Raw genomic sequence first — 16,449 nt, 5'->3', positions numbered from 1 at the left:
CTTGAAGGCAGTCAGAGCATTCTGTACAGCCAACATTACTTTCTGATTGATATACAGGTGCATTTGATTTGGGTTCCATTTGCACAGAATGCACTTCCCTGCCAGGTGAGCCCCCCATGCATAGTCTGATGCGTCTGTTGTTAGGGTTTGGGCGGCAAGGGGTAGAGTGAATGGTAGTCCCTTGTTTTGGTGGCAGGTCTCTGCCCACTAAAGGAACTCTAACTGTTGACAAGGTATGATAGGAATCATTGCTTCTAGATCCTGAGAATGCCGACACCATAGGCTTTTTAGATACCAGTGTAGTTTCCTCATATGCAATCTTGCATATGGAATTAGGGGAATGCAGGAGGCCATGAACCCCAAGGCTTGCAGTATTTGCCTTGCAGATAGCAGGGTTTTTGTGGTCATTAGTTTGACGTAAGCCGTCCAATGAATTTGTTTCTCTGGAGTGAGGAAAACCATCTGGAAAGTTGTGTTCAAGCTTGCTCCCATGAATATAACTTGTTGACAGGGTACAAGATGTGATTTATTTTCATTTATGGTGTACCCCAGACAAGATAGCACCTTTTGTACTAATGCCAGATGATTCAAAAGTATGTCCTGGCTTTCTGCCTGAATTAGGCAATCGTCAAGGTATGGGTATAGTTGAATATTTCTTTGCCTGCAAAAAGCAATTACTGGAGCTAGGCACTTTGTGAATACCCTGGGTGCAGCAGATCAGCCAAAGGGCAGTGCAGAGAACTGATAATGCATGTAGCCTGCTTTGAAGCGTGGGCACATTCTGCAAGATTCCCTGATTGGGATATGCAGGTAGGCTTTCTTTAGATCCAGTGTTGCCATCCAGGCATCCTTGCCTAGCATAGGAAGCAAATGGTAAAGGGTTAGCATCTTGAATTTTAGGATTACAAAAAGGTGTTTAGGATAGAAAGGTCCAGGATAGGATGTAATGAGTTGTCTTTTCTGGGTACCAGGAAAAGTCTCTAGTAGAAACCTTGTCCCTTTTCCTCTTCTGGTACAGTTTGAATAGCCCTTATGCTTAAGGGAGATGGTATTTACTTCTGAGCCTCTGCCCACTAATTTGGAGGTAGATCTGGCCAACCGTTTGGGGTTGGTAACCTGTGAAAGTGAAATCTGTATCCTTGGGAAACTATATTTAAAACTCATTTGTCCTGGGTAATGAGTTCCCAGTTTTTTGCCTGCAGAGCAATCTTTCCCCCTAAAGGAGCAGTCAAATGAAGGGCTTGGAAGTTTTAAAGTTAAGTCATTGAGACAGTTTACCATAGGAGGGAGTCCTACTACTCCTGATTTGGAAGTGGGAGCCCCCCACTGTTTAGTCCTGCGAGTACCCTGGGACTGAAGCCTGGGTGTTCTGCTGGTTCTGGGTTTCGGCTGAGAAGGCCTGGAAGAGGCAGGAAAGAACCAATTCTTAGAGGGTCAATGCCTACTAAATCTTGGAGGCTGTACTTGTAGGAAATCTTTAACAGTTTACATAGAAACAGGCGTTCCTCATTTAAGGGAGCATCCAGCAATTTAGCTTTAACGTGATCTGGCAAAGATTGCTCCTTAAGCCAAGCATGCCTTCTATATACAGACTCAGTGACAACAGCCCTGCAAGATGCCTCTAGTGAATCAAAACCACTTTGCAAAGTATGTTTTCCAACTTGTTCAGCAGAATGCATTAAATCCTGTAAATCCTTATTTTCAGCACAGTCAGGAATCAACATCATTTTCTGTTTAAGCAATCCAATAATATGCTGTTGATACTTTAACATATGAAACTGGCAGTTTAAGGCCCTAATAGCCAAGGTTGCAGAAGCGTATAACTTCTTACCCCATCTATCCAGCATCCTCGAATCTCTATCAGAGGGGGTAGGATTTTTGGCAGTAGTAGCCTTAATACTCTTGGTTCCCCGTGAAATAGTCTCAGGATCCGCTGTAGGATTTATAAAAAGGAACTTGAGTCAGGAACCCTGCAATACCCATCAGGTTTTCTGGGAGCAGGAAGTAAAGAGTCAGGGGCCAAGCCAGACTCCCAAAAGGCATAATCAACAATGCCTAGTACAGGGGGGATAGCTAAAGGTCTGTGCTGGGGCAGGGATAAGAAATCCCTAAGCCTCTTTTTAGAATCAAAGTAATCCTGGCTTTCCCAGTGGAAATGCTCCCAAAAAGTATGCAAGGTTTCACCAAAAGAGAAATCCTCTGGAGTGGAAGCGGAGGGAGTAGAATCCTCTCCATCAGAATCCTCATAGGTAGATAAGGGTAAATCCTGGTCATCAGAGGAGACAGAAGTTTCAGAATCCTGATCAGAAATATCATAAGCAAATTCAGTCCTAGGTCTCAGAGGGGGAAGGTTGGCTTCCCCTGATTAAGTAATAAGGTCTCCAGCCATTCTTATCATTTGTTTTTTTAGGCATAGATGACTAACCATGTGGTCTGGGCATCGGTTTTCTAGGCACGGTTCGGGTTTAGGCCTTGAAGAAGAAGATGGTGTCGGTTTAATATGCAAGTCAGTAGGACGGAGTACAGCCTCAGAAGTCAGTGCCTGCACAGTGGCTCCGGACCCATCCAAAGTAGAGACATCTGCAGGTTCCACAGCTGAAGCATCTCACGGCATACCAGACTCCGAATGGGTCTCAGTAGAGGCCTGTGAATCTGAAGTAGTAGGTATCAGGGGCTGTGAAAGCGCCTCACTGAGTACCAGTGAACTGGTGACTAGCTTAGGAGAAGCATCGTCGGCAGCTTTGGACCTAGGCGGCCTGTCTGTCTTTATCTTTGCATTTTTTCGGAATGTCGGTAGTCGGATGGCTTACCGAAGACATATCTGGATAATTTAACAGAGTACCAAAATATTTAGAAGTGTAAATATACACACAACAAATAGTTTGTTGGTTAAATAAGGCACAAAATCACAAGCGAGGTAAGTTGTGGTTAGGGCCTAGGCAAGGAATACAGTACGAATGAAAAACTTTATGAGGCATTTCCTTCCCACAAGAAATACAATTGACTTTTACTGACATCGGTTTAGCAAGAAAAAGTTTTCCTAATGGGGTACTTAGCTTTTAGTTGAAGACTTCGGTTCTGAAACTCGAAAATTTCAGGAGTCCGACAACCAGCACTTGCGAACTGCTTCTGCTTCGGGCACTGAACAGCAAGAAAGACTGATGTAATGGCATCGGCTGCATGCTTTATACCCCTGACTACCTGACGTCATGGAAGATGAAACCGCAACCGATGCAGGACCAAAGACTTTGATAATCAGGCCGACTAAGGGCTACTGCAAGCAGATAACCCAAATATGATGACTGCAACAATGAAACACGAAGAACATGTACAGTTGTGTACACTTACCATAAATGTAGATGTTGAGAGTGTATTCACTGTTGCTGTCCTAACAAATGGGTTATCCAGCTCTAGGTAGCCCTCAGTTGGCCAGAATACCAAAGGTAAGTAAAAATGACGTCGGTTGCAGTCGGTTGTAAAGGACGTCAGGGCGCCCGATACAGAAGGAGGCAGCCAATGTCACTTCCTCAGTCTTTCTTGCCATAACAATGAGAAGCCCCCAGAAAAAAGGCTAAGTCAAATGCCAATTTAGCAAATAATATCCAATTCAGCCTGTACCTCAGGAAAAAAGGGGGAAGGAGGGAGGGAAACCATGACTGCAACAGTGAATACACTCGAACATCTACATTTCTGGTAAGTGTACACAACTGTACTATGTTAATCGTGTTTCACTGTTGCACTCCTAACAAATGGGCTGATTACCAAAGCCCATTGAAAAGGGAGGAGGAACCAACAGAATCAAGGGTTGGAGATAATGCCCTGCAACACAGCAGTGGCAAACCCTGCCCTGGCTCTGGAAAACAGAGGCAAATTATAATGTTTTGTGAAAGTGTGAAGACCATGTGGCAGCCTCCAAAATATCCTTAGTAGGGACACCCCTTAAAAAGGCTGCAGAAGGGGAAGCTGCTCTAGTTGACTGGGTCTTAACCCCTTGAGGAGGAACCTTGCCATGAAAGGAATAACAAAAGTTGATGCAATGGGCAATCCCACTTGGAAATGGTTTGTTTAGAAATAGCCTTGCCCTGAGCTCCAGGGGCAAAACTGACCAATAACTGAGCTGATTTCTGAAAGGTCTTTAGTCCTGTCCAGGTAAAACCTGAGCTGTCTGTGCTCATCAAGAGAATGCAGGATCCTTTCATCTTTATTTCGAGAATTAGGAAGGAAGGTAGGAAGGTGTATGAACTGAATAAGAGTCAAGCTAGAAACCACCTTAGGCATTAAAGGAGGGATTGGTTCTCAAGGAGACCCTGTCTGGATGGAAAATAATAAAAGGCTCCACAGCCATCAAAACCTGCAGCTCTGAAACCCTCCTTGCTGAAGTTATAGCCAAGAGGAAGGCAGTCTTCCAAGAGAGAAACTTCAAATCTGCAGTGGCAGCTGGCTCAAAAGAAAGAAGAGTGAGTTTCTCTAGAACAAAATTAAGACCCCAGGCCGGAGTAAGAGCCCTTCTGGGAGGTTTTAAGTTGCAAGCACCTCTGAGAAACATTTTCATCAGGGGATGAGAGAAAATGGGTTGTTCAAGAGAACAATGAGCAGAAATGGCTGAAGCATGGAGCTTGATAGAAGAAAAAGAAAGACCACCCTGAAGCAATTCAGCCAGGTATTCCAAGATCAGAGGAAGGGTAGGCTGAGAAGAAGATTCCCCTCTAGCCTGCATCCAATGAGAAAACCTTTCCCATTTGCCAGCGTAGGACTTCCTAGTGCTAGGCCTCCTGGCCTCCCTCAGCACATCAACCACCTGCTGGGAAAGGGAAGAAAATAAGGAAAAAGTCATACTATGAGCCATGCTGCAAATGAAGGGATTGAAGATGAGGATGCAGAATGATTCCCCCTTCCTGAACCAAAAGATTTGGCTTCAGAGGAAGATGTCAAGGAAGAAATTGGTAGAGACTGCGAACCAGTCAATACCAATGCTGTCTGGGCCAGTCCGGAGCTATGAGAACAGTCCTTGGTCGTTTGTCCCTTATCTTCAACAACACTCTGGGTAGAAGAGGAAGAGGGAAGACGTAAATTGATAGCAACATCCAAGGGAAGGACAGAGCATACACTCTCCAAGCTCTGCTGTGATGCTGTCTGGTGCAAAAGAGAGGTAGAAGACAATTGTCTGGGGAGGAGAAAAGATCCACCTGAGGCATGCCCCAGCGTTGAATGATGCTGTAAAAAAATGTTCTGTTCAGCTGCCACTCATGAGGATCCAGGGTTCGCCTGCTCAACTGGTCTGCCAAAACATTGAGCCTTCCTGGAAGGAACTGAGCTAGTAGAGGCAGGTCCAGGGACGTTGCCATGGACCAAAGAATCATGCATTGTCTGCTCAGGGGGTAAGAGTGAGTCCCTCCCTGCTTGTTGATGTACCACATGACTATGGTGTTGTCTGTTCTGACAAGGTCCCTGGAGAAAGAAGATGCTTGAAGACTAGTAAGGCCTGTTGAACTGCAATCAACTCCTTTAGATTTATGTGCAGGTGCATCTGCTGGGCGTTCCACCGTCCCTGTATGCATCTGCCATCCAGGTGTGCTCCTCAGGCGTAGTCCGATGCATTTGTAGTCAGAACTTGCATGGCAGGGGGTGTCCAAAAGGGAATGACCTTGATCTGTAGAAAGGCTTTTGCCCACCATAGAAACTCGGTCTGCAGAGATGGAAGCAGAGAGAGCATCATATCCAGGTCATGTGTGTGTTGACACCAAATGTTCTTGAGGTACCATTACAATTTCCTCGTATGCAACCTTCCATATGGAATCATGAGAATTCAAGATGCCATGAATCGCAGAGCTTGCAGGTACTTCCTTGCAGGGAGCTGGGACAGGCTTGCCAAGTCCTTGAAGTAAAATGAAAGAGTTGTCTGCTTCTCCTGGGTGAGATATATCATCCGGGCGGCTGTGTTCAGACTCACTCCCAGGAATGTTATCTCCTTTGATGGTACCATTTTTGATTTTTCCTCACCGAGAGTGTAACCCAGGGAAGAGAGAAGAGTCTTTACGAATTCCAGATCCTTTAGTAGCTGCTCCCGAGAACTTGCTTGAATCAGACAATTGTCCAAGTATGGGTAAATCTGAATTTTCTTCTGCCTGCAAAAAGCAAGACTCTGGGAGCAGTAGAGAAGCCAAAGGGCAGCGCAGAGAATTGATAATGTTGCTTGCCCACTCTGAAACGAAGATACTGCCTACAACTTTGCCTGATAGGGATCTGCAGATAAGCCTCTGAGATCCAAGGTTACCAGCCAGGAATCCTTTTCTAGCATTGGTAGCAAATGATGCAGAGTGAGCATTCTGAACTTTGGAATCACTAGAAAAAGGAGTTCAGAATGGAAAGATCTAGGATAGTACGCCAGGTGCCTTCTTTTTTGGAACTAGGAAAAGCCTGGAATAAAAGCCCTGGCCTACCTGCTAAGCAGGTACTGCTTCTATTGCTCCCAGATGAAACAAAGACAAAATCTGTTTTTCTACTTCTGCCTTTTGGTTTGAAGGAACATCTGGGAATCCCTTGGGAGCTTGAAAGGTGCAGAAAGAAAACGTGTGCCCCAAGAATACTGTTCTGAGCACACATTTGTCGTTTGTGATAGAGGCCCAGACATCTGAAAAAATGGCCAACCTTCCCCCTAAAGGACTCTCCAGGTAAGCAAGAACAGGCAGAAGGTGTAAAAGGTTATAGAGTGCGTTTTGATTGAGATGCAGGCTTGGAGCTTCCCGCCTTAGAAGTGGAAGCCTGCCACCGCCTAGACCTTTGAGGGGTAGCTGTCTGCCCCCTAGATTTGTAACCCCTCGTCCTGGAATGGTTCTGTCTGCTGGTATTAGGAAAGGTCCAACTCTTGGAAGAGTAATTCCTGCTAAAGCAAGGGGGTTGAACTTGCAGAAAATCTTTAACAGTTTGCATGGACTTGACCTTATCCTCCATCTTCTTAAGCACCTCCTCAGCTTTGCTGCCAAAAGACTGTCTTTATGCAAAGGTACATCCAAAAGTTAAACCTTGACAGGTTCTGGAAGAGGCTGTTCTCTGAGCCAAGCGTGCCTTCTAATAACTGCTCCAGTAGCCGTAGCCCTGCTGGAGGCCTCAAGGATGTCAAAACCACAATGCAAGGAATGCTTATTGACCAGAGTGGCTGAATTCAACAAATCCTGCATGTCTTTACTCTCTGCCAAAAGAGGTACACTTGCAATCTTAGACTTAATAGCCTCCAAAGTGTGCTGCTGGTACTTCAGCATATGAAAAAGGCAATTGGTAGTCCTAACAGCCGGGGTGTCAGAGGTATAAACTTTCTTGCCCAACCTATCAAGGTTCCTAGATTCCCTGTCTGAAGGAACAAGATTCCTGGTAACAGTGGCCTTAATTTCTTTAGGGCCCTGAGAAATAATAACTGGATCCACCAACGGGTTCCTGAAAAGAAATAGATGAGAATCAGGGACTCTGTAGTACCGGTCAGGTTTCCTGGGAGCAGGGGGGACAGAGTTTGAAAACTAGGAATTTTCCAGAAAAACATCAACAACTTCCAACACAGGAGGAATAGCCAGAGGCTTATGCTGAGGTAGATTCAGAAACTCCCTAATCCGTTTTTTAGATTGGGGATAATCTTGGCTTTCCCATTTAAAATGTTCCCCAAGGGCATTTAAAGTGTCACCAAAAGAAAAATCCTCTGGAGGAGAGGCCGAAGGGATGGACTCTTCTGTATCTGAATCCTCAAAGGGAGAAAGCCTGAGAAAATTCCTCTTCATCAGCAGAAATGCTGGAAGAATCTGATCCTGAACAGGGCAAAACCTCAGGAGAAACATCCCTACTCCTTTTAAGAGGATGAGGCTGAGAACCCCTAATAGTTAAATTATTAGCCATTTTAACCATTTGGGATTGAGGGGAACCAGAATGAACTGCAGCCTGCCTTTTCACAGGCTTACGAATGGAAGGCTTACCTGCAAGCCTGAAGGACTCCGGAGACCTGGCAACCGCCAAAGGAACAGCAGGAGTAGAAGAAAGAAGTTTGCTGTTGGAGCATAAAGCTGAGGCCTTGGACCCCGGAGCCAGCTTAGCAGTACCGGCTCCAGAAGAGGCGACCGGCGACAGGTCGGAGGACAAACTGGAGGCCTAAGGGACTCTGACTCGATCAAGGCCTGCGGTTGTACATCTGCAGACTGCAGGGACTGCAAAAGCATCTCACTGGCTCCCGCCTGACTGACTACCAACTTAACCTCATCCGAGGACTTAGTTTTCTGAGGCCTGTCTCGATCCTTGTCCTTATGCTTCGGTTCTTGTCCTTACGCTTTTTTGGAATATCTGAAGCCTGAAAACCGGTGGATGCCATACCAACAAACTTAGGTCAAACTCCGAAATGCTTAGCCAAAATCCTAGCACGATGGATAGTACCGGATTAAATGTGGCACAAAGATTACAACTGGGAATGTCATGATCAAGGCCTAAACAGATAATGCAATAGGAATGAAAATCTCTATGGGGAATCTGCTTTCCATAGATAAGGCAATTAACTTTTTCTGACATTCGTTAAGGCAAGAAAAGGGGATCCTCAAGTGGGTACTTAGCTGTAGTAGACTTCAACTCTTTGTAGTCGGAAACCAACAAAGGTAAACTGCCAACGGACACTTGTGCATGAAAAGCTTCTGCTTCGGGCTCCGCGGCAAGGAAGATTGAGGAAGTAACGTCGGCTGCCTCCTTTTGTATCGGATGCCCTGACGTCCTTTACAACCGACAGCAACAGATGTCATTTTTACTTACCTTTGGTATTCTGGTCAACTGAGGGCTATCAGGAGCCAGATAACCTGTTTGTTAGGACTACAACAGTGAGACACGAACATCAAGATAATCTATGTATGGCAAAGGGTTTTATTTACTGTTGCATTATTTCATTTTTGTTGACTGGGTTAACCCTATTGGACAGAGCCCAATTTTAAAGAGGGCCCGACAGCCAAACAATCCACTTGCAACAGCTGGTGTAAATACAAAGTACAGTTGTGTTAGGAACTAACCATAAAGTGCAGTTGTGTATCTACCATAAATGTAGATGTTAGAGTGTATTCACTGTTGCAGTCATTACTCTTGGGTTATCCTGCTGGCAGGCCACCCTCAGGTCAGCCAGAATTCCAAAGTCGAGGTCCGGCGTCGGTTGCTGTCGCCTCCTCTCTGATGTCAGTGCGCCAGGGGTATAAAAGATGCAGCCAACGCCATTTTCTTCAGTTTTTCTTGCCCCAGATGTCAGGTGCCCCCCAAATTGGTAAGTTGAAAAATATGTCAATAAAAATGCATGCACAAAAATAACATTTCCTTCATCTACAAGCAAATACACCAAATAGGTTGTATAGGATAGAGAAGTGCAGATAAGACCCAGCAAAGAAAAGGGGGATGGTGGGTGGGTAACCTGGACTGCAACAGTGAATATACTCGAACATCTACATTTATGGTAGGTACACAACTCTATTATGTTCATCGTGTTTCACTATTGCAGTCATTACTCTTGGGTTGAATCCCAAAGCTGAGGATCGGTCGCTGGGCTAAATAGGATTAGGAGAGGCTATGAGGCCCTGCAGGACTGAAGTGGCAAAGCCTGCTCTGGACTTAGAGTAAAGAGGTAAGTGGTAGTACTTTGTGAAGGTGTGCACTGAACTCCAGGTGGCAGCCTCTAAGATATCTTTGGTTGGTACTCCTCTGAGGAAGGCTGCTGAAGTGGCTGCTGCTCTTGTGGAATGAGGCCTAATGCCCTTAGGCACTGATTTGCCATGTTGAGAATAGCAGAAACGGAAGCAATGGCCTATCCATTTAGAAATAGTCTGTTTTGAGAAGGCCTTTCCTTGTGATCCTGCAGCATACGACACTAAAAGTTGCTCAGTCTTTCTGAAAGCTTTAGTTCTGTCCAAGTAGAAGCGTAGCTGCCTGTGTATGTCCAAAGAATGCAAAATTTTCTCACCCTTGTTCTGTGGATTTGGATAAAAGGTAGGCAAGTGAATGGTTTGGTTGAGGGCCACACTGGACACCACCTTAGGCATAAATGTACGGTTTGTCCTCAGAGAAACCATGTCTGGATGAAAAATGATGAAAGGTTCCACAGCCATGAGTGCTTGTAACTCCGAGACTCGCCTTGCAGAGATTATTGCTAGGAGCAGAGCGGTTTTCCAGGATAAGAATTTTATATCGGCTGTTGATGCTGGCTCGAAAGGAGGCAGTGTGAGTTTTTCCAAAACATAATTGAGGTCCCAGGCCGGAATTGGTGCTCTCCTTGGAGGTCTAATGTTTTTGGCCCCTCTGAGGTACTGCCTTATTAAAGGATGAGAAAAGATAGGTGGTTCCACATTGTAATGGGTTGAAATGGCAGAGACATGAATCTTAATTGACGAGAAAGAAAGGCCTTTGTTCAGCATCTCAGTTAGGCATTGTAAAATCTGAGGGATATTTGGTACACACGTGTCAATACCTTGTTCCTGGTTCCAAGCAGAGAATCTTTTCCATTTCTCTGCATAACATTTTCTGGTACTGGGCCTCTTGGCCTCCAAGATAACATCCATGACAGCTTTTGAAAGAGGAGTGTTCTGAGTGGCTACAAATCCGCCATGCTGCCAGATTTAAGGTCCTGAGCTGGCTGTGCAGGATCTGATTGTTTTGTTGGGTCAGCAAGTGAGAAGTTTGAGGCAATATCCATGCTGGACCTTGAGACAAGCTCTTTAGGATTGGGTACCAGTGTTGGCGTGGCCAGTCTGGTGCAATCAGTATCATTTTTGGCTTCTCTTGTCTGACCTTTAGGAGTACCATGGGAAGGAGAGGCAGTGGAGGAAAGGCATATATTGTTAGATTTTTCCAGGTGAATGATAGGGCGTCCACTTTCCATGCTTGCTTGTGATAAATCCTTGTGCAAAATCTCTGCAATTGGCAGTTGTAAGGGGAGGCAAATAGATCTATGTCTCGGCATCCCCATTTCCTTATTATCATGCTGAAGACTTGTGGATCCAGTTTCCACTCGTGGGGATCCATGAGGTTTCTGCTTAGTTCGTCTGCCAGAGTATTTGTTTTTCCTGGCAGGAATTGTGCTTGCAGGTGAACTTGAAAAGCCAGTGCTGTGTCCCATAAGGTCATTGCTTGTCTGCATAGGGAGTAGGAATGTGTACCTCCTTGCTTATGTACCACATGACCGTAGTGTTGTCTGTCTTTATCAGTAACTGTCCTGGATGAAGTAGGTCCTTGAAAGCTGTCAGGGCATTTTGAACAGCTAGCATCTCTTTTTGATTGATGTGAAGATGCATCTGGTTTGCAGGCCATGTGCCCTGAATACATTTCCCTGCCATATGGGCCCCCCAGGCATAATCTGATGCATCCGTTGTCAGTGTCTGTCTGGCTGTGTGTAGACTGAATGGCAGACCCTTGTTGTGGTGACAGGCTTCTGCCCACCATTGAAACTCCTGTTGCAGGCAGAGAATGAGTGCAATTACTGTCTCCAGGCTGTGGCAATGCTGAATCCAAACACTTTTTAGATACCATTGTAGTTTCCTCATATGCAGACGGACATATGGAATTAGTAGAATGCAGGATGCCATGAAACCCAAGGCCTGCAGGACTTTCCTTGCAGATAAGTGGGTTTTTGTTGCCAATTTCTTGAAGTAAGTAGTCAGATGCTTTTTGTTTGTCTGGCGTGAGATAAGCCATCTGGGCAGTTGTATTTAAGCTTGCACCCAGGAATAGTATCTCTTGAAAGGGCACTAGTTTTGATTTCTTTTCGTTTACTGTGTACCCTAGGCCAATTAGTAATCTTTTTACAAACGCCAGATGCTTTAGAAGAATGTCTTTGTTCACTGCTTGAATTAGGCAGTCGTCCAAGTAGAGATATATTTGAATTCCTTTTTGTCTGCAAAACGCAATTACTGGTGCCAGGCATTTTGTGAAGACCCTGGGCGCAGTAGATAAGCCGAAGGGCAGTGGAGTGAATTGGTAATGCCTTGAGCCAGCTATGAATCTGAGGTATCTTCTGCAAGACTGTCTGATTGGGACATGCAGGTATGCCTCTTTTAGATCCAAAGTTACGAGCCAAGCCTTCTTGCCCAGCATGGGCAGTAGCTGCTGTAGAGTCAACATCTTGAATTTTGGAACTTCCAGAAACGTATTTAGTATAGGCAGGTCCAGTACTGGTCTCCAGGCTTTGTCCTTTCTGGGTACTAGGAAAAGTCTGGAGTAAAATCCTTGCCCCTGCTCTTGTTGTGGCACTTGCTAAATGACCCTCATGTCCATGAGGGCTGTAATTTGTTTTTGTGCCTCTGCCCATTGATTGTGTGACAGGTCTGGCATACCTTTTGACCTTGGTAGAGTGTGGAAATGGAACCTGTAGCCTTGGGACACTATGTTCAGGACCCATTTGTCTTGGGTAACCATTTGCCAATTTGATGGCAAAAGTGCTAGTTTTCCCCCCTAAGGGGGCTGCCAAAAGTAAAGTGCTTGGATCTGATAGAGGAAAGTCATTGGGACTGTTTCCTGTAAGGCTGTGATTTGTCTTCTCTGCTTTTGGAGGTAGGAGCACCCCATTGTTTAGGCCTGTATGAGCCTTGGGGCTGAGATCTGCCTCTGGGACACCTGTATCTGCCTCTTTGTGGCCTGTCCTGGAAAGGACCAATTTTTTGAAGGCCAGTTCCTGCTAAACCTGGGTGGCTGTACCTATAAGAAATCCTTGACTGTTTGCATGGATTTTGCTTTATCCTCCATTTTTTTAACACCTCTTCTGCTTTTGTACCAAACAAAGTATCATGCCGTAATGGTGCCTCTAATAATTTTGCTTTAATATGATCAGGCAGATTCTGTTCCTTTAACCAAGCATCGCTTCTAATAACAGAACCTGTAACAGCGGCCCTGCAAGAGGCCTCCAGTGAATCATAACCACATTGCAAAATATGCTTTCCTACTTGTTCAGCTGCATGCAATAAATCCTGCAATTCCTTGTTCTCTGAACATTCAGTATTTGTCAACAATTTCTGTTTAAGCAGTGACATTAAATATTGCTGATATTTAAGCATATGAAACTGACAATTTAAAGCCCTTACAGCCAGGGTAGCAGAAGTGTAGACTTTTCCCCCATCTGTCTAGAGCCCTAGAATCCCCATCAGAGGGGACAGGGTTTTTTGCAGTGGAAGCTTTGACCCCTTTGGGACCGTGAGATATACTTTCTGGGTCAGCAGTGGGGTTTTTATATAGGAATTTAGGAGAATCCAGGGCCCTGTAGTATCTGTCTGGCTTAGCAAATGCAGGGGGCAAAGAGTCAGGGGATAGGCCAGACTCTGAAAATACATCATCTACAATGTCTAGAAGAGGTGGAATAGCAAGGGGTCTGTGCTGAGGAAGTAGCAGAAAGTCTCTCAGCCTTTTCTTAGATTCAGAATAATCTTGGCTCTCCCAATGGAAATGCTCCCTCATGGTATGCAGGGTTTCCCCAAAAGAATAGTCCTCAGGAGGAGAGGCTGAAGGAATGGATTCTTCAGAATCAGAATCCTCATAGCAAAGCATGGAGTAATCTTGCTCAGAAGAGGAATCAGAGGAAATAGAAACCTGATCAGAAGAATCACACTCTGTCTCTTGCCTAGGTCTCTTATCAGGAGGGGGATGGGAACCCCTGATCAAAGTAACTGTGTCTTCGGCCATTTTGAGCATCTGTTTTTAGGCATGGAAGTCTGAGCAGGAGAATGCTGTACTTGTTTCTTTGTCTTTAGAGCTGCTTTAGTCTTTGAAGCTGAAGATGGCTTAATGTATAGTTGTGTAGGTCTGAAGATACCCTTAGAAGCCAATGCCTGCTCAGCAGCTCCGGACCCATCTGAGGGAATGATTTCCGAGTGTCCAATACCTTGAGTATCCAGAGGCCCAGTCGGCTCCACATGGGAATCGGAAGCGGCCTGTGGCTCTGAGGTAGCGGACGCCAGAAGCTGCGAAAGCGCCTCACTGAGAACCGGTGAACCGGCGACTGGCCTAGCAGAGGCCTCATCATCGGTTTTGGACCTCGGATGCCTATCCTTTTCCTTGCGTTTTTTGTAAACTCTGGTTGTCGGCTGGTTCGATGGCATTATACAATTAAATCTTCGGCCAAAGTAATGAAATGCAAAATCGAACCGACGCTTGGTGCGTTGGTTAAATCTAGCATAAAACAGACAGCTAGCAACGTTGTGATCAGGGCCTAGGCAAGGAATACAGTAAGAGTGGAAATCCTTATGAGGTATTTGCTTCCCACAAGAAATACAACTGGTTACTTTTTCTGACATCGATTTGGAACAAGAAAAAAAAAAGTTTCCCCAATGGGGTACTTGGCTTTAATGAAGACTTCGGTTCTGAAATTCGGATTTGAAAAATCTCAGGAGTCGGACGTCCGGCACTTGCGAACTGCTTTTGCTTTGGGCACCGCGCAGCAAGAAAGACTGGGGAAAATGGCGTCGGCTGCATCTTTTATACCCCTGGCGCATTGACGTCAGGGAGGAGGCGACAGCAACAGACGCCGGACCTAGACTTTGGAATTCTGGCAGACTGAGGGTGGCCTGCCAGCAGGATAACCCAAGAGTAATGACTGCAACAGTGAAACACGATAAACATCTGTATATGTTCAAGTATATTCACTGTTACAGTACTGGTACTTGGGATTTCATTCATGCAGGAGCCTTAAGGCCAGCCCATATACTAGAGCTCTAGAGAAATCCTCTTAAAAAGCATTGGCGGTAGCCATGACTGGGCCCTGACTGAAACAGGTATGGCTTCCAGTGGTGCAGGTAACAAAATGCATTACAGTTAGCAATCCATTTGGAAATGGCATGTTTTTGGACACACTTTCCTTCTCTCCCTTTGCAAAGGGAAACAACAAGATGGTTTGATTTTCCATTCGTTTTTTCCCTTCTGTCCAGGTAAAATCTAAGCCACCTGTGCACTTCAAGGGAGTGCAAGATTCTTCCCCCACTGTGCTGTGGAATGTGGTATGAGGAAAACCAGTAGCTGGATTGCCTGATACAAGGAAAATTGTGTCACTATTTTGGGCATGAAGATAGGATTAGTGCTTTAAAGTACCCTACCCTTTTGAAAAAACAAGAAAGGCTTTCTACAAATGAAAGCCTGTAGTTCAGAGAAATGTCTAACAGATCAAGGCAACCAATAAAGCAGTCTTCTATGTCATCATTGTGGCGTAAGGACTACAATAACAGGTTCAAAAGGTGGCAAGGCTAATTTTTCTAGTACAAAACTGAAGTCCCAGTGTGGAGTTAACTTTTTTGGATGGTCTCAAATGGAGGATCTCTGGGAGAATGCAGGAAGATGTAATGGCAGACAAACAGATCTGGCTGAAGAAAGTACAGATGTGCAAAATATTACCACTACAGTAGATGCCCTTCTCTTCAATGTTGCAATATTCTTCACAGTAGGGATCTTCTGCCAAGGACAGCCCAGTGTCCGGCCAGTATACCCCAGCCCAATGTCCGGCCAGTATACCAAAGTTTTTACATCTTTTAGTGCCATACATCACACGTATGCTCCCCATACAGAGCATAGGGCACAAAGGTGACGTACAGTCAGAGTTACCCATAACCAAATTGCGACAGTAGACAAAGAATCCCCATAGGATAAATTAGGTCATGCACATCCAGAAGGAGAAAATGCAGATGGAAAAAAAGAAGACCCTTGGCCAGAAGGAGAACTAAACAAACCCCAAAAGAAAAAAAAGGGTTGGAAGAAGGGAGGGGATTACTGCAACAGTGAAGAGAAGGACATCTCCTGTTATGGTACGATTTTACTCAACTGTATTATGTTGTTCTGTATCACAGTTGCAGTATTCTTCACAGTACTCAGAGTGCAAAAGCTCAAGAAAAGGACTGAGAAGTGGAAGGCTGGGAAGAGCCCTCAACAATCCCAACAAAATGGCTCTCACAAAACCTGCTCTGGTCCTACAAACCATGCTCAATTTATAATGCTTAGTAAAGGTGCGTATTGAAGACCAAGTGGCAGCTTCAAGGATGGAACTGGTGTACAATCCATTGAAGAAAGCACCAGAAAAAGCAACAGCTTTAGTGAAGTGAACTCCAACAGAAGTAGACAGACATCTGCCATGAAATAAATAAAAAGAAATGGCCTTAGAAACAGCCAATCAAAATGTCCTGGGATGAAAGGAAACAAAAAGCTGATCATATTTACGAATGGCCTTAGTTTTAACCAAATAATACTCGAACTATCTGTGGAAATCCAAGCTAAGCAGTACCCTCTAACTAGCAGACTGAGAAGGAAAAAAGGAAAGGAGCTGCTGTAATTCCTGTTTAAAAAACAACTCATTAACAACCTTGTCCCTGTGTGTGTGTGTGGGTGGGGGGTGTCTTTAAAGTGCTTGGAGCTCAGAAAGCCTCAGAGCAGAACAGGAAGCAAACAAGACAGTTTTCTTCTAGGTACAATGCTGCAGAGAAGCTG

The 16,449-nt window shown here is 45.0% G+C and overlaps 1 protein-coding gene across 2 annotated transcripts in view; it reads right to left on the bottom strand.

Moving 5' to 3' along the window:
- Nucleotides 1–16,449, bottom strand: part of VPS13A (vacuolar protein sorting 13 homolog A) — a 4,910,496-nt gene that overhangs the window by 4,543,498 nt on the left and 350,549 nt on the right. The gene's annotated exons all lie outside the window — the stretch shown is intronic.

The sequence above is a fragment of the Protopterus annectens genome, chromosome 2.part0 (genome assembly GCF_019279795.1).
Source record: "Protopterus annectens isolate FY-2018-M chromosome 2.part0, PAN1.0, whole genome shotgun sequence".
Taxonomy (NCBI): Eukaryota; Metazoa; Chordata; order Ceratodontiformes; family Protopteridae; genus Protopterus; species Protopterus annectens.
Note: the sequence above shows the minus strand (reverse complement) of the source record. Positions and strands in the feature narration are given on the sequence as shown.